Source organism: Sapajus apella, unplaced genomic scaffold (genome assembly GCF_009761245.1).
Source record: "Sapajus apella isolate SASKATOON/1434 unplaced genomic scaffold, GSC_monkey_1.0 scaffold247, whole genome shotgun sequence".
NCBI lineage: Eukaryota > Metazoa > Chordata > Mammalia > Primates > Cebidae > Sapajus > Sapajus apella.
The window spans coordinates 254032-279444 of NW_022437187.1; the positions used below are offsets into that span (position 1 = coordinate 254032).

At 43.3% G+C, this 25413-nt stretch overlaps 1 pseudogene; it reads left to right on the forward strand.

Moving 5' to 3' along the window:
• Positions 1 to 5609: 5609 nt before the first annotated feature.
• LOC116545117 lies at positions 5610 to 7432 on the forward strand (annotated as a pseudogene).
• Positions 7433 to 25413: the final 17981 nt, after the last annotated feature.

Consider the following 25413-nt stretch of genomic DNA (forward strand, 5'->3'; position numbering starts at 1 on the left):
ATCTTTCTGCTACCTTCCTTTATCCTATTTCTTTGTGTAAGACATTGATTAATTATTGGAGAGGTCAATATTGCATTTGTGAAATAGTTCCATTTGTTCATGGTGTACAATCATTTTGACATGTTCTTCATTCATTTCACTCTTTTTTTGAGAATTTCTATGTGTGTATTCATCAAAATTTTATTCATATCCATATTTATTTATGATGCTTTTGTCTGGTTTTCATATCAGAGTAATACTGGCCTGACAGAACAAACTGGAAAGTGTTCCCAATAACTGTCTTCTATTTTCTGAAAGGGATTGTGAAGAGTTGGCATGAATTCTTCACTAAATATTTAGTAGAATTTACCAGTTAAGTCACATGATTCTGGGCTTCTCTTTTGTAAAAAAAAAATTAATTGTACCTCTTTATCTGTTGTAGGTGTATTAATATATTTGGTTCCTTCTTGTATTTACCTTAATAATTTGTGCCCAGTGAGGCATTTATATTTCATTTGTAGTATTTCATGTTTTTAAATGTTGACATAGAAAATTCAATAAGTTTAATGTAGGAGAATGTTTAATATAGGAGAATGAGGCTTTGGTGTTTTCTGTGAATGACTTGAGGTTTTCTCTGTTGTAAAGAATGATATGACCATTTCTGCCATAGTTAATACTTATTGTGTGAGTCAAATAAGAAGGCAGAAGGAAATGAACATCCATCATTTAATCACAAATCAGTGTATTCATTGAAGCCTTTGAAAAGAATTATCAAAAATTTCCAGGAGAATTCCTTTCCTGGAATCACCATTAGAGAGAAACCGGCTAAACAAACAGGAATTCCAGAGTCCAAAATTTAAATTTTATTTCAGAACTGAAGACCTCAGTTCTCAGGCCACAGCACAAGGGGGCTTAAGAATTACCTGGCACCAGGTCCCAGACCATGACCTCATGTGATTGTTTGGCTGGAACAAAACATGTGCCTTTCCCCAGGCAGGCCTCATCCTCTTCCTGTCTCCTATTCTTTGACCAGCCACCTGTTATTTTTGCCAGTTTTTTTTCCACCTCCCACATCCTATGATTTTTTGTATCCCTCTGCAGGCTGCACGATGCTCAGCCCACATTGGCCATGCAGATGGGAGAGATCTCTCAACCTCTTCTGGCACTTAGGAGTCATGTGTCAATGGTACCAACTCTAGGATAAAAGGTTCTGCCATACACAGACTTGTTTCTGGCCTCTGTCAAAAGGAAAATTTTAGGATGACAACAAAAATGAGATGCTGGCCTGAAAGTTCTACCTTAAAGGTGTTGTACTGGAATGGGCATAGAAAGTCAACACCAAGACAAAAGCATACCAAATTGCAGAGTCTTTATTGCCTATGGCCATGGAGGACTCGAGTCTATAACCCATGGCCCCAAAAGGAGGGTGTCAAAACCTTTTATGCCCGTAAACTACGTGAGGGGTGAGGGTGAGGGGTGGGGATGGGGGTGAGGAGCTTCAGAAAAGGCTGGTGGATTCCATAAATTACCTCCTGGGTGGAGATGAGGGTGAGGGGCTCCAGACATTCTGAAGGCCAGGGGACTTCGGTTATTCTGATTGTTACTTAAGTGGTTTACAGAAGTCAAGATAAGCGTTAGTTTACAGATTGTCTGGGTATGGGTGGAAATCACACACCTTAGTTACTTATTACAAGTTTCAGGGGCCAAGATGGTATGGGTTTGGACTGCTTGCCTGTCACATTAGGGTCATAGAGAGCAGTTTCAACAGAAAGCCGAGGTATGGTTGAGGTATGCAGTTTTATGGGGCTTTTTACCATGTCACAAAGGGATACCCTCAGCCTGGTCATCCTTAGTCACCATTTCAGGATCTTGGTCAACAAGACACATCCCACCTTCAGCACTGGTGGGTCTTGGGCAAGGGCTCCTGGGATGTCATGATTCAATGGCAACCTGGAGCAGGACCACCTTAGCAGCCCATGTCCACTGAGTCTCCCCTGTGGCAGAAACAGACACAAGCCACAAAGAAGCTATCCCATTGGCTGCAGCAACTACACCAGACCTCTGCATGACCTCCTCTCAATCCCAGGAATTCAGGAAAAGGCACAATTATTTCTGAACTCAGAACCACAGCAGGAGGACCCTCCATGGCCTGAATCGCCACGCAGTGGGCAAGAATTTTAGGCTCTGCTAAACAGGCTGCAAGGCCTGGAAACACTGAGGCTCACAGGGGCTTCCGGACTGAGGAAAATGGGCCAGGTTGCTGAAGGCTGAAACGTCCTGTAACAGGTGAAGATCTGGCCAGATGGTGCTGCACCTCAGCATCAGTGCCAGTCAGACCTAACTAGACACTATATTAACGACACTTGGGGTGGGCAGGTGTGAGCCTCCAGGCTGCAAAGAGACCCTGAAGGAGAAAAGGAGATCTGCCCTGGGGCAAGGGTCCAGATCATGATGACTAGGCCAATTTAAAAGCACCCCATCTCCTCTGTTCTCAGAGGCTCAAGCGGGTGAACAGAAACAATTTAACTGAAGTCTCACTGAAAAAACAGGGTCCCATGGGGTTTGCCACCCCCTATCTACAACTGGAAGCAGTCAGCCACCTCTCTCTCCTCTATATGCCAAGAACCTCTGTTCAGGGCTCCTGACATACCCCTCCTCCTTTCTGCCTCTCGCCACAGTACACTTGCCAAGAATGCCCGAGATCTGGCACCTGAGCATTTTGCACAGCAAGTAGAGGAGCAAACGGGACAAGGCTGGTGGTGTGACCTGCACAAGGCCGGATGTTCACGGGTCCAGGCTGCAGACCAGCTCACCAGGTAGCTGGTGGCAGCTGTGTGCTCCCCACGGGGCCACTCAACCTTCTGGAGCTGCAGATCCTGCTGCGGCTTCGGTTTCTTGAGCGCAGAATGTATAAATGTGGCTAGGGGGTCAAACGTGGGGACTGTGGCGACCTCTGGTACTTCTGACCATCCGGCCCAGGCAGCAGCCAGCCCTGCCCGCGCCTCCGCCAGCGGCCCCATCAGCCCGGCGTGCCTGTCGCTTCTTCTCCCTGCAGCTCGCCTCCGGGTTCTCTCAGTCGGGCACCGGGCTGCTCAGTGATGCAGGACCAGCTCAGATCTCGAGTCCTGCACCTACCGGGCGAACAAGCCAGGAGGACAGGGAGAAAAGCTGTCTGTCGCTCCAGAAGGAACAGGGTCTTCGCACTCCAGGACGGAGTGGGCGCCCAGTGGAGGGTGTAGGCGCAGAGAATGGCAGCGGCGGCAGCAGCGGCAGGAGGAGGAGCAGTGGCTTCTCTGGACGTGGCACTGTTTGCCCCCTGAGCGTCTCCCTAACGCAGTCATGATTCAAAATCCCTGTTCAGCACAGGTGCACAGTCACAGCTGAAAATTGTAGTTATCTAAGAGGACTATTTCTTAATTGTATGTCTATGTTTTATATAGAAGTGTTTTGGTTAATGTTTCTCTCATTCTTGTTTTGCAATTTTCATATTACTGGATTTCTTTTGTAGAATAGGTTCCTTGACATTCGTGTTTTGTGAGTTTGGTTTTACCGACCTATTATGATTTTGAATGTAAATCTGCAACTTTATGTACATGTTAAGTCGATGTGGGGTTTAATTAAAACATGAATTAGCCATATCTGTCACCAATAAAATCATGTCTGTTTGCCTCTATTTGTTTATAACTTATCTTGCATATTTCTTTTCTTGGCTGGTGTCAAACGTTGTTTTATCTTGTTCAGGAGAGTAGTCATGTAAATAGTCTTAATTTACATGTATTTATTAATGAATCTATATTATCTTTGTGTGAGAAAAATACATTTATAATTTGAAGGTAATTTTATAACACTGTATCTCTTTTATGTATCACTTTACACACTGTCTCTGTTTCTCTCTCTCTCTCTCTCTCTCTATGTGTATATATATATATATATATTTTTTTTTTTTTTTTTTTTTTTTTTTTGAGATGGAGTTTCACTCCATTGCCAGGCTGGAGTGCAGTGGCACAATCTCTGCTTACTGCAACCTCCGCCTCCCAGGTTCAAGCAATCTCCTGCCTCAGTCTCCCGAGTAGCTGGGACTACAGGTGCACACCACCACGCTCAGCTACCTTTTGTACTTTTAGTAGAGACAAGGTTTCTCCATGTTGGCCAGGATGGTCTCGATCTCCTGACCTCGCCATCAGCCCCCCTGGGCCTCCAAAGCTGCTGGGACTACAGTGGTTAGCCACCATACTAGGCAGCTTATATTTTAATTATAATAAAAACACAACAACATTTACCATTCTATGTCTTTTTAGTTGCATAATTTAGTATTACGTATATCTACATTGTTATGCCACATACTTATAGAGCTTTTCCATTGCAAACCTAAAATTCAGTTCCCATAAACGACGACTGCCCATTTTACCCTCTCCTGAGCCCTTGACAAACACATTCTACTTTCGGTTTCTATGATTGGATCACTTAAGATATCTCGTAGGTGGCATTTTTACTCCACCAAATATTTTCTTTGATATCCAAAAAGCTTCTTAAATTTAAAGTAGTCCCATTTTTCTGCTTTTTTCTTGTTACTTCTGCTTTTAATGTGATATTAAAAAAATTACCAACACAAATGTCATGATTTTTACCATATATGTGTACACACACACACACACACACACACACACACATATATATATATATATATATATTTTTTTTTATCACTCTGTCGTCCAGGCTGGAGTACAATGGCACCATCTCGGCTCACTGCAACCTATGCTTCCTGGGTTCGAGTAATTCTCCTGCCTCAGCTTCTTGAGTAGCCGGAATTACAGACATGCACCACCACACCTGGCTTATTTTGTATTTTTGGTAGAGATGGGGTTTCTCCATGTTGGTCAGGATAATCTCGAACTCCTGACCTCAAGTGATCCACCCACCTCAGCCTGCCAAAGTGCTGGGATTATAGGCATGAGTTACTGTGCATGGCCTAAATGTTTATTTAAGGTATTTTTGTATATGGTGCAAGTGAAAAGTCTTTCATTTTCTTCCATTTAATATTTAGTTTTGTAACCCTATTTGTTAAAGAGTCTGTTTGTCCCCCTGTTTCACAGTCAGTGAAAGAGTTTCAAGATATCTCTAGAACGTTTGTATGTTGCAAAACTAAAATTCAATGTCCATGAAAGAACAACTACCCCTTTATCTCCTCCTCTAAGGCTCTGATGGATACTATTCTACTTTCTGTTTCTAGGAGTTTAACTACTTTAGATGTCTTATTTAGCTGGAATCACACAGTGGGTGTACTTTTGTGACTGGTTTATTTTATTTACATAATGTCCTCAAGATGTATTTTTAGTGTAAAAATAGATTTCCTGCTTTAAAAAAACTGAATATTCCATTATTTGTATATTCTAAATTGTATTTATCCACTCATTCATTGAGGGACATTTGGGTTGCTCCCACATATTAGCTGTTGTCAGTAATGCCACAATGAATATGGATACACAAATAACTCTTCATTTGGCCATATATTTGTGAGTTTATTTCTCTGGTCTATTCTGTTCCATTGGTCTGTTTGCCTGCCTTTATGTCAGTATCAAACAGTTTGGTTACGGGCGCGGGGAGGGGCGGGGAGGGACGGGGAGGGACGGGGCGGGGCGGGCGGGTCCACCAGGCTGCCGGCTGCCTCCTGCTGCGAGCGAGAGAGGCTGGAGGCGGGGCGGGGGCTGCGGCTGGAGGCAACTATGCAAGGCGCTCCTTCGAGCAGCGCTCCAAGCCCACAGGGAAGAAGGAGGGGCCAGTGTGAGTGACGTCAGTAACACTGAGGTGAACGTGGGCGTTGCCAGTAGTGCTCTGTCAGTGCCTATGGAAGAAGTCAGTGGTTGGTGTGAAGTCACCCACTAAGATGCTTGTTTTAAGTACAGCGTGTGAACCACGCAGCCTGGATGGTGGTGGTCGGGGGTCCCCAGGCCGCTAGTAGAATTCGTCAGGGATTCAGAGCTGTGGAGGATGAAATCGCGTAGTGAAAACGAAAAGTTGCCTGAGCCATTGGCATGGCCCTGTATCTGCAGGATTATGGCAGGAAAAGTAAAATGGGTCACTGATATCGAGAAGTCAGTGCTGATCAATAACTTTGAGAAGAGAGGATGGGTCCAAGTGACAGAAAATGGGGATTGGAATTTGTACTGGATGAGCGTGCAAACCATCCGAAATGTGTTCAGTGTCGAAACTGGATATCTGCTCTCAGACTATCAAATAGTCAACCATTTTCCAAACCACTATGAAAGGACCCAGAAGGATCTGATGGTGAAGAACATCAAAAGATACAGGAAGGAGCTAGAGAAAGGAGTCCTCTTGCAGAAAAAGACGAAAATGGAAAATACCTCTATCTGGACTTTGTTCCAGTTACCTACATGCTGCCCGCTGACCATAACCTGTTCGTAGAGGAGTTCCAGAAGAGCCCGTCCAGCACCTGGATCATGAAGCCTTGTGGCAAGGCCCAGGGAAAGGGCATCTTCCTAATCAACAAGCTCTCACAGATCAAAAAGTGGTCCCAGGACAGCAAGACGTCTTCGTTTGTGTCTCAATCTAATAAAGAAGCCTACATGATCTCTCTCTATATTAACAACCCTTTACTAATTGGCGGGAAGAAGTTCGACCTGCGCTTGTTAGTTCTGGTGTCTACGTACCGTCCACTGCGCTGTTACATGTATAAGCTTGGGTTTTGCCGGTTTTGCACAGTGAAATACAGCCCGAGTACCAGTGAGCTGGACAACATGTTCGTTCATCTCACCAACGTTGCCATCCAGAAACACGGGGACGACTACAGCCACATCCACGGGGACAAGTGGACAGTCAGCAACTTGCGGCTCTACCTGGAGAGCACCCGTGGCAAGGAGGTGACCAGCAAGCTGTTCGACGAGATCCACTGGATCATCGTACAGTCCCTGAAGGCCGTGGCGCCGGTGATGAACAATGACAAGCACTGCTTTGAATGTTATGGCTACGACATCATCATTGAAGACAAGCTGAAGCCCTGGCTGATCGAGGCGAACGCGTCCCCGTCGCTCACCTCCAGCAGTGCCAACGATCAAATCCTCAAGTATAACCTGATTAATGACACCCTCAATATTGCCGTCCCCAACGGCGAAATTCCAGACTGCAAATGGAACAAGTCGCCCCCAAAGGAAGTCCTTGGCAATTACAAGATTCTGCATGATGAAGAACTGGCCCAGGGTGACGGGGCCGACCGGGAGCTGAGAAGTCGTCAGGGCCAGTCTCAGGGGCCCAGAGCAGGCCAATCGAGAGACTCGGGGAGAACCGTCCTCACCACCTGGAAGTGACTCCAACCCAGACCTTATCAAAACGACTCACTCTCCTGGGCCCTTGCTGAAGCCCTGTTTTGAAATTTTCCTTTTTTAGAGCTTTTTTCCTTTCCTAAGCCCTGTAAATAAATTAAAGCACTTCTTTGGAAAAAACAAAAACAAAAACAAATAGTTTGGTTACTATAGTTTTATAATATATTATGAAGTCAAGTGGTGTGATGCCTCCAATTTTATTTTTTTTATTGAAGGTTGTTTGGCTCTTTATACTCCCTTTAGATTCCATATAAATTTAATTATTTTTTGTATTTCTGCAAAATGAAATGACAGTTAAAATTTAATAGAGAGTGCATGAAACTGCACATGAGTTTGGGTAGTGTGGATGTCTTCACAATACTGTCTTCTAACCCCTGAACAAGAGCATCCTCAAGAGTGTGTTCATTTCCAGCTATTTGTAGATTTTTCAGTATTTCTTTAGCTATTGATTTCTAATTTTATTCCCTTTTAATAAAAAATAATAGTTTGTAATATTTTAATTTTTTTTTGAGACAGGGTTTTGCTCTGTTGCTCAGGCTGGAGCACAGTGGTTCAATCGTGGCTAACCACAGCCTCAATCTCACAGACTCAAGCAATCCTCCCACCTCAGCCTCCTGAGTAGCTAGACTCACAGGCATGTGCCATCATGCTCAGCTATTTTTTTGTTGTTATTGTTAATTTTATATTTCGTAGAGACAAGGTCTCCCTATGTTGTCCATGCTGGCCTTGAACTCATAAACTCAGTTAATCCTCTCACCTCAGCTTCCCAAAATGCTAGAATTATAGGCATGAGCCACCATGCCTGGTCCATATTTTAATATTTTAAAATGTAGTAAAACTTATCTTCTGTCCTAATAGTTCATTCACCTAGGAGAATGTTTCATGTTCTATTGAAAAGATTGTGTATTCTGATGTTGTGTAGAGTGTCTTTTGTTTTGTTTTGTTTTTCACTTTTATTCACTGCGACTGTGTTTTCTATATGTCTTTTACGATCACAGAGTTTGCAGTGTTATTCAAATCCTCTGTTCTCATGTTAGCATTCTGCCTAGTTTTGTTATTCTTTACTAATAGTGGAGTAATTATGTGGCTTATTATTTTTGCATAGCTATTTCTTTCTTCATTTGTGTCAATGTTAGCTTTATACGTTTGGGAACGCTGTTGTGAAATGTGCAGTTTTTACTATTAATACAGCTTCCCCAGTGAATCAACACTTTTGTCATTATATCATAGCTTTCTTTGTCTCTTGTTTCAGTTTTGACTTAGTGTGTATTTTGCATAATTATGAGCACTCTTGCTGTCATTTGATTGCAATTCTCCTGCAAGGTATTTTTTGATACTGCCACTTTTACCCTGTTTGTATGCTAGATCTAAAGTGAGTTCTTATAGGCACAGAAAATAAATCTTGTTGTTTTTTAAAATCTCTTTAGCCAATTTACATGTTTGTATTGGAAATTTTACTTCATGTATATGTTCATTTTAATTCTGAAAATAATGAACTATTTCCATTTTGTTAAAAGTTCTGTTTGTTTCTTGCAGCTATTTTCTCCTCTTTTCTGTGCTTAATGACTTCCTCGGTGTTTAAATTATTTGTATGGTGACATGTTTTTATTTCTTTCTACTTTGATTTGTCAAGGCCAAATTATAAGCTAAAAGCTTTTTCTTTAATCCAGTCTTTTGACATCTAAACTCTGGATGTGAAGGCTATGAAAAAATCTAAAACCATGAGGTTTCCCCCTTCTGGGGCCCTGTCTTTTTTGACTGCTGTCTGACCTCTTGAGGAGTGATGAGTCCACACCAAGCAGCAGTGGACAGCACTGCTACCTGTGAACAGTTGTTTCTTGTAAGTTCCTCTTGTCTCTCAGGGCACCACCTCTCTTACTCTTGAAACAGGAGACATATTGGCAGAGAAGGGGCATTTACCGCCATCTGGCAGGAAAGGAGGATTCAGGCCCTTCACCTCCCTAAGGTCAAAAAAGTCAGAGCCCTCAGAGATGCACTTGCAATGAGGCAGTCACTGGCCACAGGGGCTACTGAGCACCTGCATTGTTCACAGTATGAACTGAGATATGCTAAGAAAAAATACAAGAAAGTATTTTAAAGATTTAATTTTACATATATATCTTTAATAATTTAATTCTGATTATATGTTAAAACATTTTGGATAGATTGGGTTGTTAATAAAATCAATTTCACTCATTTTTTTTCTTTATGCTGCTACTAGAAGATTTTAGCTGACACATGTGGCTCACATTTTACTTCTAGTGCACATTGCTGCAGTAGCAGATTGCCTATTTTCAAAGCTTAGGCTGACTCAAAAGCCAAGAGGACAGAAAGACTGTAAAATCTAAAATTTAAAAATAATTGTCATTGGCCAGGCACGATGGCTCACACCTGTAATCCCAGCACTTTGGGAGGCCAAGGTGGATCAATCACTTGAGCTCAGGAGTTCAAAACCATCCTGGGCCACATGACAAAACCCTGTCTCAAATAAAAGTACAAAAATTAGCCAGGCTAAGTGGTTGGTGCCGGTAATCCCAGCTACTTGGGAGGCAAAGGTAGAGAATCACTTGAATCTGGGTGGCGGGGGTTTCAGTGAGCCAAGATCACACCACTGTACTCCAGCCTGAGTGACAGAGTGAGACTCTGTCTCAAAAAAATAAAAATAAAAATTTTTATATTGTTTTCATTTTGAATAATACAGACACACACACACACACACACACACACACACACACACACGCTCCACACAAGCACAGAGTGAGGGAAAAAAACGATAGAAAAAGAAAGGATTTTGCTCTGATGCCCAGACTGGAGTGCAGTAGCCTAATCTCAGCTCACTGAAGTCTCTACCTCCTAGGCTCAAATGACCCTCGCACCTCAGTCTTCCAAGTAACTGGAACCACAGACATGCTTGACCACACGTGGCTAATTTTTTCAATGTTTTGTAGAAAAAGTGGGATGCGTGGCTTTTACCTTATGTTGCCCAGGCTGGTCTCGAACTCCTGATTTCAAAAGCTCTTCTCCCTTCAGCCAACAAAAGTTTTAGGATTACAAATGCGATCCATCACATCTGGTGACAAATATATATATATATATATATATATATACATATATATATATTTTCATATGTGTATCTATATACACATATAAAAATATATATAATTTATAAAATTTATAAATAAAAATAACCTTACATACAAGGTAAAATGAAAATGTATCACAGTGAGGGCCAGGCTTCAGCATAAAGAGAAAGTCCTGCCTGAAAATAGCTGCAAATAGGAAGTTTACTCTGTCCTCATTTGGTAAGAGTAGGTTCACATCTTCAGTCACTCAGAACCCAAAGGAGAAGGGCCTAGAACCCTATTATTCAATCATTGGTGCTGGGGTAAAAACTGTCTGAAAACTATAATTTTAATGCTTAGTAATACTATTTTTTATTGAGAAACTTAAGATTAGTTAACAAGACTTCAATATTTTAAATTACTAAAAAAAGTAAAATTATGACATAGGTACTTTCTCTGTTTTTTTGAGGGGTTTCAAGTATCTGTGTTATATATTGAAACCAACTATTCCTGTAGGCCCTACCCTTAAGTCAAAACAATCTTGATGTTATTGTGAACAGGTACTTAGCATAAATGTTACTCGCAGGCAAATTTGTTTTTATTTATTGATTTATGTTTTTTTTCTTTTGGACGGGGTTTCACTATGTTGGTCAGAAAGGTCTTGATTTCTTGACCTTGTGATCCACCTGCCTCGGCCTCCCAAAGTGCTGCTATTAACAGGCATGAGCCACTGTGCCCGGCCAGTCAAATTTATATAGGAATTTCAATTTTCCTACACAGTCCTTTTCTTTGATAAGTGTCTGGGTTTAGAGGACAACAGTACAATGATTGACCATGTTTAGCCATCTGAGACATAGTTTTTATTCATAGGTCTCTCTTAAGTGTTTCTTTCTGAGATATTCCTTTGTCAGCCTCTTTCTTTAACCTCTCAACACCCTTGGCCTTTAAGGTAGGTTTACATATATCTATTTATGAAAAAGCAAGGTTATATAGGCTATATATATGGTCTCTCTATTTCCAGGACATTGTTATTTGGTTCATGACTAATGTGTAGATCATGTAGTTTTTTACATGAATAGTATACTTTATATAGTATATTTTATATAGCTTCTTTCTATTACGCATCGCTAAAATATATGTTCAGTAAGTGCTCACTTTATGTCATTGATAGATTCTTGGCAACTGCCACTTTAAGTAAAATAATGTACTATACAATGAAACAATTTTACCGTTGGTTAATTAATATAAATGAGAGTTAATTATAGTATATAGTACATATGCTATAATACTAACTATAGTGTTACACTACTATAGTATATTATTGTAGTCTTAGCAGTTGGTAACATAATGTGTTTTAGTTTCTCCCAAGATCACAGAATTATTCAGACCAACCAATAACAACCTACTGTGGGAACCAGGAAGAGCTCACACTCTTGATACTATAAAGCCTTCGCCTGACACCTCCTGTGTCTGCTCCCGAGTGCAATCCCTGCGTGGGTCTGTTTACCATACAGTACTTTCCTCCTTCCATGATAACATGTAATGAATAACTGCTGTCAATCTTGTCTGTCCAATGATTGGTGCCATGGGTTTAGCTGTTCTAGTAGCCCTAGGGTGGTAATTTTCTCACCAATGGGTTAAATGGGAGGCTAATCAAATAATTCATAACATAGACTGGATTAACCAACCATGATTGAAGACATCTGCTTAACTTAAACAGCTTTTGGCCTAGTGGTTTCATGATACATTAAAAGTCACCTCAGTTAGAGCCACTAGTTGGTGGAGGGCTTTTGCTTTGGTCTAAATAGTAGTTTGTGTCCTTTATTAAGAGTTTCCTTCCCTGCCCACACTAAAGCACACTCATCACCTAGACGTAAATGGTCAATTGACTCTGCTCCAGCCTGATGTGTCATCAGATTTAGCCTGTGTTTGGAAGGCAGTTTGCAAGAAACTTGCCTGTCAAGGCAGTGAAAACACAGCGCCTTAATCTATCGGCACTTCGATCCTGATTATTGAGTCAGGCTATGTTCCTACAATGACTTCATCTGGTCTGGTTGTTATTACTGAATGCCTAGGTAGATAACTGAACATTGTTTATCATTGCACATTCGGAGGACAGGCCCAGGGATGGTCTTTTGTAAAACTGCAGAAACAAAATGGACTTTTACTTTGGAGAGAATTATGCATGTCACTCAGTTGCTCTAACAAGTGCTACTGTCATGCCAGCAAGAAAAGTGGCCTTGTCTTTTCTGAGCTGCTGCTTCCTTTTCGGCTGTCACGAGCACTCTTATGATCAGGTGCACATTCTTTGTTCCTTATGGTTCAGGCATTGATGAGTAATAAAAATGAAAAAGAGCATTTGCTCTTAGCCCCTTGAAAACATTGGGGGCAATTCTCTCACTGTAAAACCTCTACTCATTGTGTGGGTTTTCAGCACTGCTGTTTATGAGTATGCCAAAGGTGCAATCTTAGGATCAGAAATTTGTTAGTGTACTCAAACAAAATGAACGTAGTGCATATGGGTGCTAATCTCAGTGAGATTGAGTAGCAGTAGATGTCTTCATTCAAAGAAAAGACAGGTCACAAATAAACAAATAATGATACAACTCAAGAAATTAGAAGAGAAAGAACTTATCCCAAAGTTATCAGATGATGAAATAAATGTAAAAAAAAATCAGAGCAGAAATAAATGTAATAGAGATGTTAAAAAAATGTAGAAAAATGTAAGAGTTTTTTTTTTTTTTTTTGAAAACATAAAATTGACATATCTTTAGCTGGACTAAGAAAGAAGTGCTCAAATAAAATTAGAATTAAATGGAAGGCATTATAACTGATAAAACAGAAATAAAAAAGGCATAAGACTGCTATGTACATAGACTTCTATGTACAACTATATCCTAACACATTGAATACGGGAGAAGACATGAATAAATTTCTAGACATGTACAAGCTACCAAGACTGAAGTATCAAAAATAGAAAATATGAATAGATCATTAATGAATAAGGAGTTTAGATCTGATGACTTCATTGCTGAATTTTAGCAAGCATCTAAAAGGAAGCAAATCTTTGAAAAAATTAAAAAAGGAGGAATCTTCCAAACTCATTGTATGAAGCCAGCATTCATTTGATACCAAAGCCAGAGATGTGCATTACAAAAAATAAAATAAAATTACACATCAATATCCCTGATGAACATAGATGCACCCACATCCACAATCATCCACAAAGTAGTTGCAAATAAAATTCAGAAGCACTTTAAAAGGATCATTTATTTTGATCAGGTTGGATATATTTCTGGATGCAAGAATATTTTAATATGTGGAAATCAATAAATACCATACACCTTATTTACACAACCAAATGATAAAAAAATTATGACTTTTTATGCATGCCTAATATTTTAACAAAATTTAAAATCCATTCCTAATAAAATTTATGACAAATTGTGTATAGAAAGAATATACCTCACAATAAAAATATACATTCTTTATTAGCTACATGACAAGCCGATAGCTAAAATTATAGTCAATGGTGAAATGGTGGAAACTTTTGCTCTAAGGTTTATTATAAGATAAAGATGCCCACTCTCACTACTTCTTTAAACACAACACTGGATATCCTACTCAGGATACTAGAAAAGAGAGAAAAAAAGAGCATTTAAATGAAAAAGAACAAGGTCTTATTTTCATGGATATTAACACTCAGGTTTTTACCAATTAAACAGCATGGGCCGAGAGTGGTGGTTCATGCCTTTCATTTCAGCACTTTGGGAGGGCGAGACAGGCGGATCACAAGGTCAGGAATTTGAGACCAGCCTGACCAACATGGTGAAACCCTGTCTCTACTAAAAATACAAAAAATAGCTGGATGTAGTGGTACACGCCAGTGGTCCCAGTTACTCAGGAGGTTGAGGCAGGAGAATCGCTTGAACCCTGGAGGTGAAGGTTGCAGTGAGCTGAGATTGCACCATTGCACTCCAACCTGGGCAATAGAGCGAGACTCTGTCTCAAAAACAAACAAAATAAATAAACATATAAATAAAAATAAACAGCATGAAGGCTGATACCATCTAGCAATCAAAGAAACTGTTTCTGAGGACATAAGACCTTAGGGACATCAATTATTAAGATGCTACATGAAAGCAGAAATGCTCCTGGATGTTTTCATTGTCTAGACATAAAGTTTAAACGGATCAGCCCCAACAAGTAAAGGCACATCCCTGACTACTGCGGATAATGAGCTTTTCACCCAAAGCAGAGATGTGAAACCTGAAAGATGTGAAAGAACCCCCAAGTACTCCATACTTGAACTAAGAAAAAACTCCCACAAAGTCACTCTCACAAAACTGGAGCACCATCTGTTCCTGAGTAATCAGGTCATCATTTGTGTATTTGAGATACTGGCCAGTAGGGCTTCAGTTGACATGAGGCCAATAATTTTAAGTGTAAAATGCCTAAACTATCACAATCTTTAGGTAGATATTTGAGGGCCTTAACACTTAAATTGGCTGGAGAAATGTCATACAGAACACATGGCTGGGAATTGAGGTCTTCTCCTCTGCTCTTAGCGGCACCTTGGTAACCCAATGATTATCCTCCCTTATGCCTCCACATTGGCAAAAAAAAAAAAGGCGCTAGGGAGGGTGATATTTTCACGAAGCCTCAGCCCATGGTCACTCCTTGCAAGCCATGAATGTGTGGAACCCCAGGCCAGGTGGTGAATGTCTTTCAAAGGCAGCTGAACTTGCACTCTGGTTAGAGAGAGCAGAGGGCAGCAGTACAATGGACAGCGTCTGGAACCTCAGATCAGTTCCCACAGCCGCCTAAGAAAACAGGCAGCTCCAGGGGCTGGAGGAGGCACAGATGCTCTGAAAAGACCCTGGGTGACTTTCAAGATCCTCTCCTGACTCAATCCCCTTGAAGAGGGCTTGGCACGGAATCAGTGGCCAGCAAATCGTGGCGTACCCTTCGCCTCAGTCTTAATCTGGGATTGTCGCCTGGAGCCCCGCCACCCACCGTCTGGAACCGGTGACAAGAATACAACTACCAGCATGCCCCGCGAGGTGTGCACTGCTTTCCCCTCCCCCAGAACTGCGAGCCCCATTTAATTTGTACCCCATTTACTTTTTTCTGTCGCTCTCCTTTTCTCAGACTCAGTATTCCACAGATCTGTAAAGCTCTGTTCATTTTTCTTAGACTTTTTTAAAAAACTTCTATTAGATAGAAATAATTTTTTTTTTTTTTTTTTTTTGAGACAGAGTCTCCCTTCCTCTCCAGGTGCCAGGCTGGAGTGCAGGGGCGCAATCTCGGCCCACCACAACCTCCACCTCCCGGGTTCAAGCAATTCTCCTGCCTCAGCCTCCCGAGTAACTGGGACCACTGGCGCGCGCCACCACGCCCAGCCAATTTTTGTACTTTTAGTAGAGACGGGGTTTCACCATGTTGGCCAGGATGATCTCCATCTCTTGACCTCGTGATCCACCTGCCTCGGCCTCCCAAAGTGCTGGGATTACAGGCGTGAGCCACCGCGGCCGGCCCTAATAGAATAATTTCTAATGCTGTGTCTTTTGTTTCTGACCTATAAATAAGCTGAAAATTATTATTTTTATGGCTTATTTTTCTATTTGGCTATTTTTTATTTCTCTGCTGAGGTCCCACATCCGTTCATTTATGAGAAGACTTTCCTGGCCGGGCATGGTGGCTGACGCCTGTAATCCCAGCACTTGGGAGGCCGAGGTGGGCAGATCACGAGGTCAAGAAATCAAGACCATCCTGGTCAACATGGTGAAAGCCCGTCTCTACTAAAAATATAAAAAAATTAGCCAGGCGAGGTTGCTCACGCTTGTAGTCCCAGTTACTCAGAAGGCTGAGGCAGGGGAATTGCTTGAACCCGGGAGGTGGAGGTTGCAGTGAGCCAAGATCACGCCACTGTACTCCAGCCTGGCGACAGAGCAAGACAGTGTCAAAAAAGAGAAAAAAAGAAAGAAAGAAAAAATATATTTTCCTTTGCCTCCAAGCGCATACTTACAATAGCTGCCTTCAAATACTTGTCTGCTGGTTACATCTCAGACATTTTGGAGATGTCTACTGCCTGCTTTTTATCTTGTGCATGTATTACATTTTTATGTGTGTTCATGCATCTCCAGAATTTGAAAATTGTTCACTAGAGACTGTATAAAAGAGTTATAGAGACTGTAGATTCTGTTGTGTCCCTTTGAAGAGTATTGGTTTTTAAAGCAGGTGTTGGATTAGGCTGAATTCTAACTTCAATACTTATCTCTCCTATGGAGGGCACAGCTGAAATCTTCATTCACTTCTTATACACACATATCTCATATATGTCTTATATATGGAAGTGTTTATAATGATATATACTATTTTATCCAGGACCCATCATTTTTCTCTGTGAGAGTGTTAGTTCAGCTAGCTACTTCACCATTAGTGGAAGCCAGTACCCCAGTTTTGATTTTTTGGATTTACTATAAATGAAATTATTTAGTATGGATAATTTACATTGATTTTTTAAATACAAGATTATATTTGTGATATTTATTTATGCTATTGCAGATATCTACAGCCTGATTCTTTTAAAAAGTTCTTTTTAACATTGTGATAAAACATACATAAAATTAACTATTTTAACAATTTTTAATGTGCAGGTCAGAGGAATTAATCACGCTCACGTTGTTCTGCAACCATTATCCACATTCATAAGGAACTTTATTTATTTGCAAAACTGAAACCCTGTTCCTGTTAAACAACAGCCCCTCTTTCCCTTCTTTTGGCCTCTGGGAGCTACTCTTCTACTCTCTGTTTCTGCAAATAGAACTATCGTATGTACCTTATATTAGTGAAACCATACAATATAGTTAAAAATTATGAGGAAAAATAAAACACACTGAATAACATGTTTATTAATTTAAATAAAAAATCAGTAGTACATGGGAATTATATAGAAATATGGATAAAAAAGAAAATGCAGTTAGAAGGGTGTGTTAAATTTATTACTATGGTGTCTCAAGTTCCGAAGCAGTGTGGTCCCTGCCACAGACACAGAGCTAATCATGGTACAGCTGGGATTCCAGTGCGACTGTCTGACTCCCAAAGCCCATGCTCAGCCCAAACATCACTGAGCCCTGAGATGCTCTGCCCCTGCCAGCCCAGGCACTCAGTGGCCCTGAGATTCACCACAGCCTGTTCACGGTCTTGAGGATTTTGCAGGCCTACTGGGATGGAGGCTCAGCTGACAGAACAATTAGAAGCTTCAGGAAATAGTGGCAGCTGTTGTTATATCAAAGCGAGTCAAGGTATAAGCCACACTCTGAGATTGAATTATGAGTCCTTTATTTTAGCCAGCGACTGAGAGGTGGCTAATGCCCAAAATTCTCTCAGCCCCAAAGGAAAAGTTAAGGGGTTTCTTATACCCTAGTTTGAAAAGGGAAGGGGGAACCTAGCTGAAGCAATTTTTCCACAGAGGCAGAGTAAGCAAAAAGTTAAAAGATAAACTAGTACTTCAGAAATAAAACAGAACCAGGTGCAAGGGCTAGAGCTGTCATAAAAAGACATACAACTTATAGATATGGGGGCTCTGGGTACTCGACAGCACCTGCATTCCCAGGCTCTGCTGGTGCCGCTTAACTCGGCCTCTTATCAGCAAATGTATGCTGGGATGTGCCCGGTGTCATCCTGCCCCAGCTACATACTACGGTTACATACTTAATGAGGGAAATAACCAAAATGAAGGAGGTGATGGTGATATTGATGGAGGAGGTCATGGTGGTGGAAGCTATGGTGGTGGTGGAAGCAATGGTAATAGTGAAGGTGATGGTGGTGGTGGAAGTCATGATGGTGAAGGTGGGGATGGTGGTGGTGGAGGCAGTGGTGGTGGTAGAGATGATGGTAGTAGTGGAGGTGATAGTGATGATGTAGAGGTGATGGTGATGGCGATGGTGGTGATGCAGCCATCTTCACTGAGCATTTGCTTGGTGCCAGCCACTGTTCTGTGAATTTCTCCTGCATTAATTCCTTCTTGCTCCCAACACCCCTGTGTGGTGGGAGTTCTGAGTCTCAGTGGGTACAGAGGAGAAACTAAGTCACAAACATATGTCCCTTGCCCCAGGCTGGTAACCACTGTACCACACACTCTCTCCATTACCCAGATGGAGTTCACAGCCTTGCCTGGTATCCACAAGCTTCCCCAACCTTCCTCTTCTTCCAAGATGCATGTCCTCATGGCCCATGGAGCTCGCCTCCTGTTTCCAGCCAGCATTTGTCTCTGACTCTGTGCTGCTGCTGTTCACATCCACCTCCTGCTGCTTTTCTGGTCCTCTCACTCTGGCTCTGCCCCCAGGCTCCTCCTCCCCTCCAGTCCTGCTGGGCATTGGATCCTGCTTGTGGCTGCTGCTTGTGGCAGCTCAGCAGAAGGGTGTGATGACTTTGCCAGCCCAGCTGACCCCAGTGAGGGTGCACATGGGTGCCCCAGTCACCTCTCCTGACATCTCTGCCAGGGTCAGGTGTCCCAGTGTCTCCAGCCTTAGGGTATAACACATTCATCTCTCCAAATGTAAGGGCTGATGAGATACCTGCTTTCTTGGCTAGCAAGCATCCTCCCCATGAGCTCAGGGCTGTGTGTGACCAGGAAGCCATCAGCATGTGTGCGTCCATCTGACCTGCCTGGCTTGTGGGCTGCCAGGACAGCCGCTTCTTTTGCTGCTCAAGTAAGTACTCAGGATCCAGTTACTGTCACCTCTTCCAAGGCATGCTGGTGGCATGGAGGAATGCATGTTTGTTCTTTCTATAGGACACACCTCAGAACCCCAGAGGACATTGTCAAGAGGCAAAACCAAGATGCTCCTGCTGTGCACCAGGGCCAACAGCATTGTGTCAGGGAGCCTGCCCCTATATGCAAGGACATGCCACACATTGGGAGGCATGTAGCACATGTGGCCTGTCCCACCTGCTCGGCACCACCACAGGCTAGCCAGCAGGACCCTCCCCTGGCCCAAGGGCAGGGCATCTGGATGAAGCCACTCCTGCCAAGCGTAGGTTGAGTGCATGGGAAGCGTCTGTCAGCCTCATACTCTTGTTATCATCAGCCAAGAACCCAGAGAGTTAAGGGAGGGTCGCGGGCTGCCACTGCGACCTCCTCCATCAACATCACCATCACCATCACCTCCACCACTATTACTGCCTTCACCATCATGACCTCCACCACCACCATCACCACCACCTCCACCACTATCACTACCTTCACCATCATGACCTCCACCATCACCATCACCATTACCATCATCACTATCACCACCTTCACCATCATGACCTCCACCATCAACATCACCATCACCACTATCACCACCTTCACCATCATGACCTCAACCATCAGCATCACCACCACCATCACCACTATCACTACCTTCACCATCATGACCTCCATCATCAGCATCACCACCACCATCACCACTATCACCACCTTCACCATTATGACCTCCTCCATCAACATCACCACCACCATCACCACTATCACCACCTTGACCATCATGACCTCCACCATCACCATCACCATCACCTCCACCACTATCACCACCTTCACCATCATAACCTCCACCGTCAGCATCACCATCACCACCACGGTCTTCACCAAAGGCCAGCAAGATAAGGACTTGAGGCAAAGGTTGGGGCTGGGCAGGAGCTTGTTCAGGACAGTGGGCAGGACTCCCGCAGGTGGAGAGGACAGGGATGGCCATGCCCCTGGGAGCCCTGGGCCAGGCTGAGCAGAGGGAGCACCAGGGCCCGGCGTGAGGGGCTGATGATGGAGGCATTCAGGCAGCCACACATACCAGGCTCTGTGTATGGGGTAAGGGGAAACTGTGTGAGCAGGCCCAGGCCTGGCAAAGGGCTTGGAGAGACACCTGGGAACAGCTGTGTGTGGTGGCTGCCCTGGGCAGCGGTGAGGCTGAGAGGCCACTGAACCTCCTGAGTTAGAGGTGACGAGAGCTGCCCCTGATTCAGGGAAGACATAGGGAAGTAAGGAAAAGAGCAGGACACCAGGCAGTGTGCACTTAGTTGTCACATGGAAACCAGTGTCTGGTGATGGCTTCCCAGGAGGCTCTTGGGTTGGCACTTGGGCTCATGTGAGGAGGAGCCATGGCAAAGGGAAGGGCTCTGCGTGAGAAGGCGGCTGAGATGAGACTGGGCTGCCTCTAGGCACCGCCCACCCCGCTGAGGCCTCGGATGTGTCCCTGCCTTGCCCAGGGCTGCGTGCTCCATGCTAAGCCTCGTCCTCCTGGGGGTCAGGCACCACCAGGTGACTCTCAAGCCAGGGCCACATTGTGTGCCATGGGCCCCTCGCACATCCAAAAGCAAAATTGCATTATGCAATGGTGTTGGTGTAAGACAGATATAATCCAGGCAACTTTGTTTATTCCTTATTGTTACATTTAGTTCATCCTTTTGATTTTAAAATTAATTGAAATGAAAACATTTTTTGCATGCCCAGGCACATGCAGTAGCAGTGCCGGTCAGGAGCTGAGTTTCCTCCTCTGCAGGCTCCTGTCCCCCTGTGACCCTGGCACCGAAGGCTGGCATGAGTGGCCCAGCCTGTGTGAGCCCTCACGCCTGCCTAGAGGTGGCATGCTCCCTAGCCAGTCGGGGTGCTCCCGTGCCTGGATGCCGTGGCCTCATGAGTGGCCAGCAGCTGAAGTGGGAATCATAACAGAAACTGGCCATGCCCAGGTGTGTACCTGCCCCAGGCAGGTGACCAGGGCAGCATGGCGATGTCAGATGGGGCCAAAATCTTCATGCTTCTGTCTGACCTTGGTTTTAGCTGAAGATTTAGCTTTGTGCACATCTTTAAAACTGGGATCCCCTGTAAGAATCAAATGCACAGGTAGCCAAAGAAAGGACAGATGAATTAAGCTATATCAAAATGTAAAACTTCTGTGGAGGGACGATCAAAGATGGCCGTTTAGGAACAACTCAGGATTGCAGCTCCCAGTGAAAGCACAGAGGGTGAGTGGACGCCGCGTTTTTATTGCCCACAGACTAGGAAATTCCCGGACGGAGGGGATCCACAGTCGCCAGCGCGGCTGTTTCGGCCAGCGCGGCTGCTTCGCCCCGCATGGCTGCTTTGTTGGCGCCACGGAGCCGTGGTTCTCTGTACAAAATACACCGGTCTGGGTGCCCTTTTGGCTGGCGATTGGAGCCACAGGAAGTCGCCCATTCGCCGGTTCAAAAAGGGGACTGAGAAGAGAACCAGGACAGTAGATTCCAGGGCAAAAAAAAAAAAAAAAAAAAAGCGCCACAAACCTCAGTGCCGCTGTTTAAGCCAGCGCAGTGAGTGGCCGCAGGGGAAAACAAACAGACCCCGGCGCCTCTTCAACAGGCGACTGGAACACCAGCTTAAAAAAGGCTCTGAGGCAGGGAGCCAGGCGATCAGGCTTGGCTGGCCCCACCCCCACAAAAGAACAGCAACCAGAAACTCTGGATTGAGAGTTTCACAGCAAGCGCAGCTGAACCTGGGACTGTCCAGCTCTGTGGGGGCGGGGCGTCTGCCATTACCGAGGCAGCCCGCCGTTGCCAAGGCAACCCGCCATTGCTGAGGCAGCCCGCCGTTGCCAAGGCAACCCGCCACAGCAAAGAGACTCCGCCTGAACAGCGGCGGGCCACCATTGCCAAAGCAGTTCTAACTACACCCATATAAACAGGACTGCAGGGAAGTTCACTCGGCAGCGGGGCGGAGCCCACAGCAGCTCAGCAAAGCTGCTATAGGCCGACAGTGACTAGGCTGCCTCCTTGCTGGGCTGGGCAGGTCTGAAGGGAAAAAAAAAAAAAAGAAGGTGGCAGCATAACGGAAACTCATAAATAAAGCCCTAAATCCCTGGGACAGAGCACTTGGGAACAAAAAGCAGTTTATGAGTTCTGCTGCAGCAGACCTAAAAGTACCTGCCCAGCAGCTCTGAATGAACAACAACAGAGCTCACAGCTCACCATTTGAGCTCTTATAAAGAAGAGACCGTCTCGTCAAGCAGCTCCCTGACCCCTATATATCCAAAGAGACACCTCATAAAAGAGAGATCAGATTGACACTAGGCAGGTATCCGTCTGGGACAAAGATAGCAGAAGAAGAAAACTGGTAACAACCCTTGCTGTTCAGCAGCTGCTGCAGGTGAACCCCAGGCAAGCAGGGCCTGGAGTGAACCTCAGCAGACCTACAGCAGAGGGGCCAGACTGTCAGAAGGAAAACCAAGAAACAGAAATACTTCATCATCAACAAACAGAACGTCAATCTGAAAGATTTGAGACCCAATCTGAAAGCCAGCAACTACAAAGTCGACAGGTGGATAAATCCTTAAAGATGGGAAGAAACCAGCACAAAAAGGATGAAAACAACCGAAACCAGAACACCTCTCTTCCTAAAAGGGATCACAACTCATCACCAGCAAGGTAACAAGGTTGGATGGAGAATGAGTGTGATGAAATGACAGAATCAGACTTCAGAAGATGGGTAGTAAGAAACTTCTGTGAACTTAAAGAACATGTTCTAACCAAATGCAAAGAAACTAAGAACCTTGAAAAAAGATTTGACAAAATGCTAACGAGAATGGACAAAATAGAAAGGAATATAAGTGAATTGATGGAGCTGAAAAACGTAACACGAGAACTTCATGAAGCATGCACAAGTATCAACAGCCGAATTGACCAAGCAGAAGAAAGGATATCAGAGGTCGAAGATCAACTCAATGAAATAAAGCGGGAAGGCAAGACTGGAGAAAAAAGGGTAAAAAGGAATGAACAAAGTCTCCAAGAAATGTGGGACTATGAAAAGACCTAATCACGTTTGATAGGCATACCCGAATGCGATGCAGAGAATGAATCCAAGCTGGAAAATACTCTTCAGGATATTATCCAGGAAAACTTCCCCAACCTAGAAAGGCAGGCAGACATTCAAGTCCAGGAAATACAGAGAACACCACAAAGATATTCGTCAAGAAGAGCAAAGCCAAGGCACATAATCGTCAGATTCACCAGGGTCGAAATGAAGGAGAAAATACTAAGGGCAGCCAGAGAGAAAGGTCGGGTTACCCATAAAGGGAAGCCCATCAGACTCACAGCAGATCTCTCAGCAGAAGCCCTACAAGCCAGAAGAGAGTGGGGACCAATATTCAACATCCTTAAAGAAAAGAACTTTCAACCCAGAATCTCCTATCCAGCCAAACTAAGCTTCATAAGTGAAGGAAAAATAAAATCCTTTGGGAACATGCAAGTACTCAGAGATTTTGTCACCACCAGGCCAGCTCTACAAGAGCTCCTGAAAGAGGCTCTACACATATAAAGGAACAACAAGTACCAGCTCAACTAAAGGGCAAAACAGCCAGCTAGCACCAAAATGGCAGTATCAAATTCACACATAACAATAATAACCCTAAATGTAAATGGACTAAATTCCCCAATCAAAAGACACAGACTGGCAAATTGGATAAAAAGACAAAACCCATCGGTGTGCTGTATCCAGGAAACCCATCTCACATGCAAGGATACACTAAGCCTCAAAATAAAGGGATGGAGGAAGATTTACCAAGCAAATGGAGAGCAAAAAAATGCAGGAGTTGCAATTCTCATCTCTGATAAATTAGACTTTAAAGCAACAAAGATCATAAGAGACAAAGAGGGACATTACATAATGGTTAAAAGATCAATGCAACAAGAAGAGCTAACGATCCTAAATATATACGCACCCAATACAGGAGCACACAGATACATAAGGCAAGTTCTTAATGACTTACGAAGAGACTTAGACTCCCACACAATAATAGTGGGAGACTTTAACACCCCATTGTCAACATTAGACAGATCAACCAGACAGAAAATTAACAAGCATATCCAGGGCTTGAACTCAGACCTGGACCAAGCAAACCTAATAGACATTTACAGAACTCTCCACCCCAAATCCACAGAATGTACATTCTTCTCAGCACCACATCACACCTACTCTAAAATTGACCACATAATTGGGAGTAAATCACTCCTCAGCACATGCAAAAGAACAGAAATCATAAAAAAAAAGTCTCTCAGACCACAGTGCAATCAAGTTAGAACTCAGAATTCAAAAACAAACTCAGAACCGCACAGCTTCACGGAAACTGAACAACTTGCTCTTGAATGTTGACTGGATAAACAATGAAATGAAGGCAGAAATAAAGATGTTCTTCGAAACCAATGGGAATGAAGACACAACATACCAGAATCTCTGGGACACATTTAAAGCAGTCTCTAGAGGAAAATATATAGCAATAGGTGCCCACATGAGAAACAAGGAGAGATCAAAAATTGACACCCTATTGGCAAAACTGAAAGAGCTAGAGGAGCAAGATCAAAAAAACTCAAAGTCTGGCAGAAGACAAGAAATAGCTAAGATCAGAGCAGAACTGAAGGAGATAGAGACACAAAAAACCCTTCAAAAAATCAATAAATCCAGGAGCTGGGTTTTTGAAAAGATCAACAAAATAGACAGACCACTAGCCAGATTAATAAAAAAGAAAACAGAGAATAACCAAATTGATGCCATAAAAAATGATAAAGGGGATATCACCACAGATTCCACAGAAATTCAAATCATCATCAGAGATTATTACAAACAACTCTATGCACACAAACTAATAAACCTGGAAGAAATGGATAAATTCCTGGACACTTGCCTCCTGCCAAGCCTAAACCAGGAAGAAGCCGAAACCCTGAACAGACCCATAACAAGCTCTGAAGTTGAGGCAGCAATTAAGAGCTTACCACCCAAAAAAAGCCCAGGTCCAGATGGGTTCACAACTGAATTCTACCAGACATACAAAGAGGAGCTGGTACCATTTCTTCTGAAACTATTCCAAACAATACAAAAAGAGGGAATTCTTCCCAAATCATTTTATGACACCAACATCATCCTGATTCCAAAACCCGGCAGAGACTCAACAAGAAAAGAAAACTTCAGGCCAATATCCATGATGAACATAGATGCAAAACTCTTCAATAAAATACTGACAAGCCGA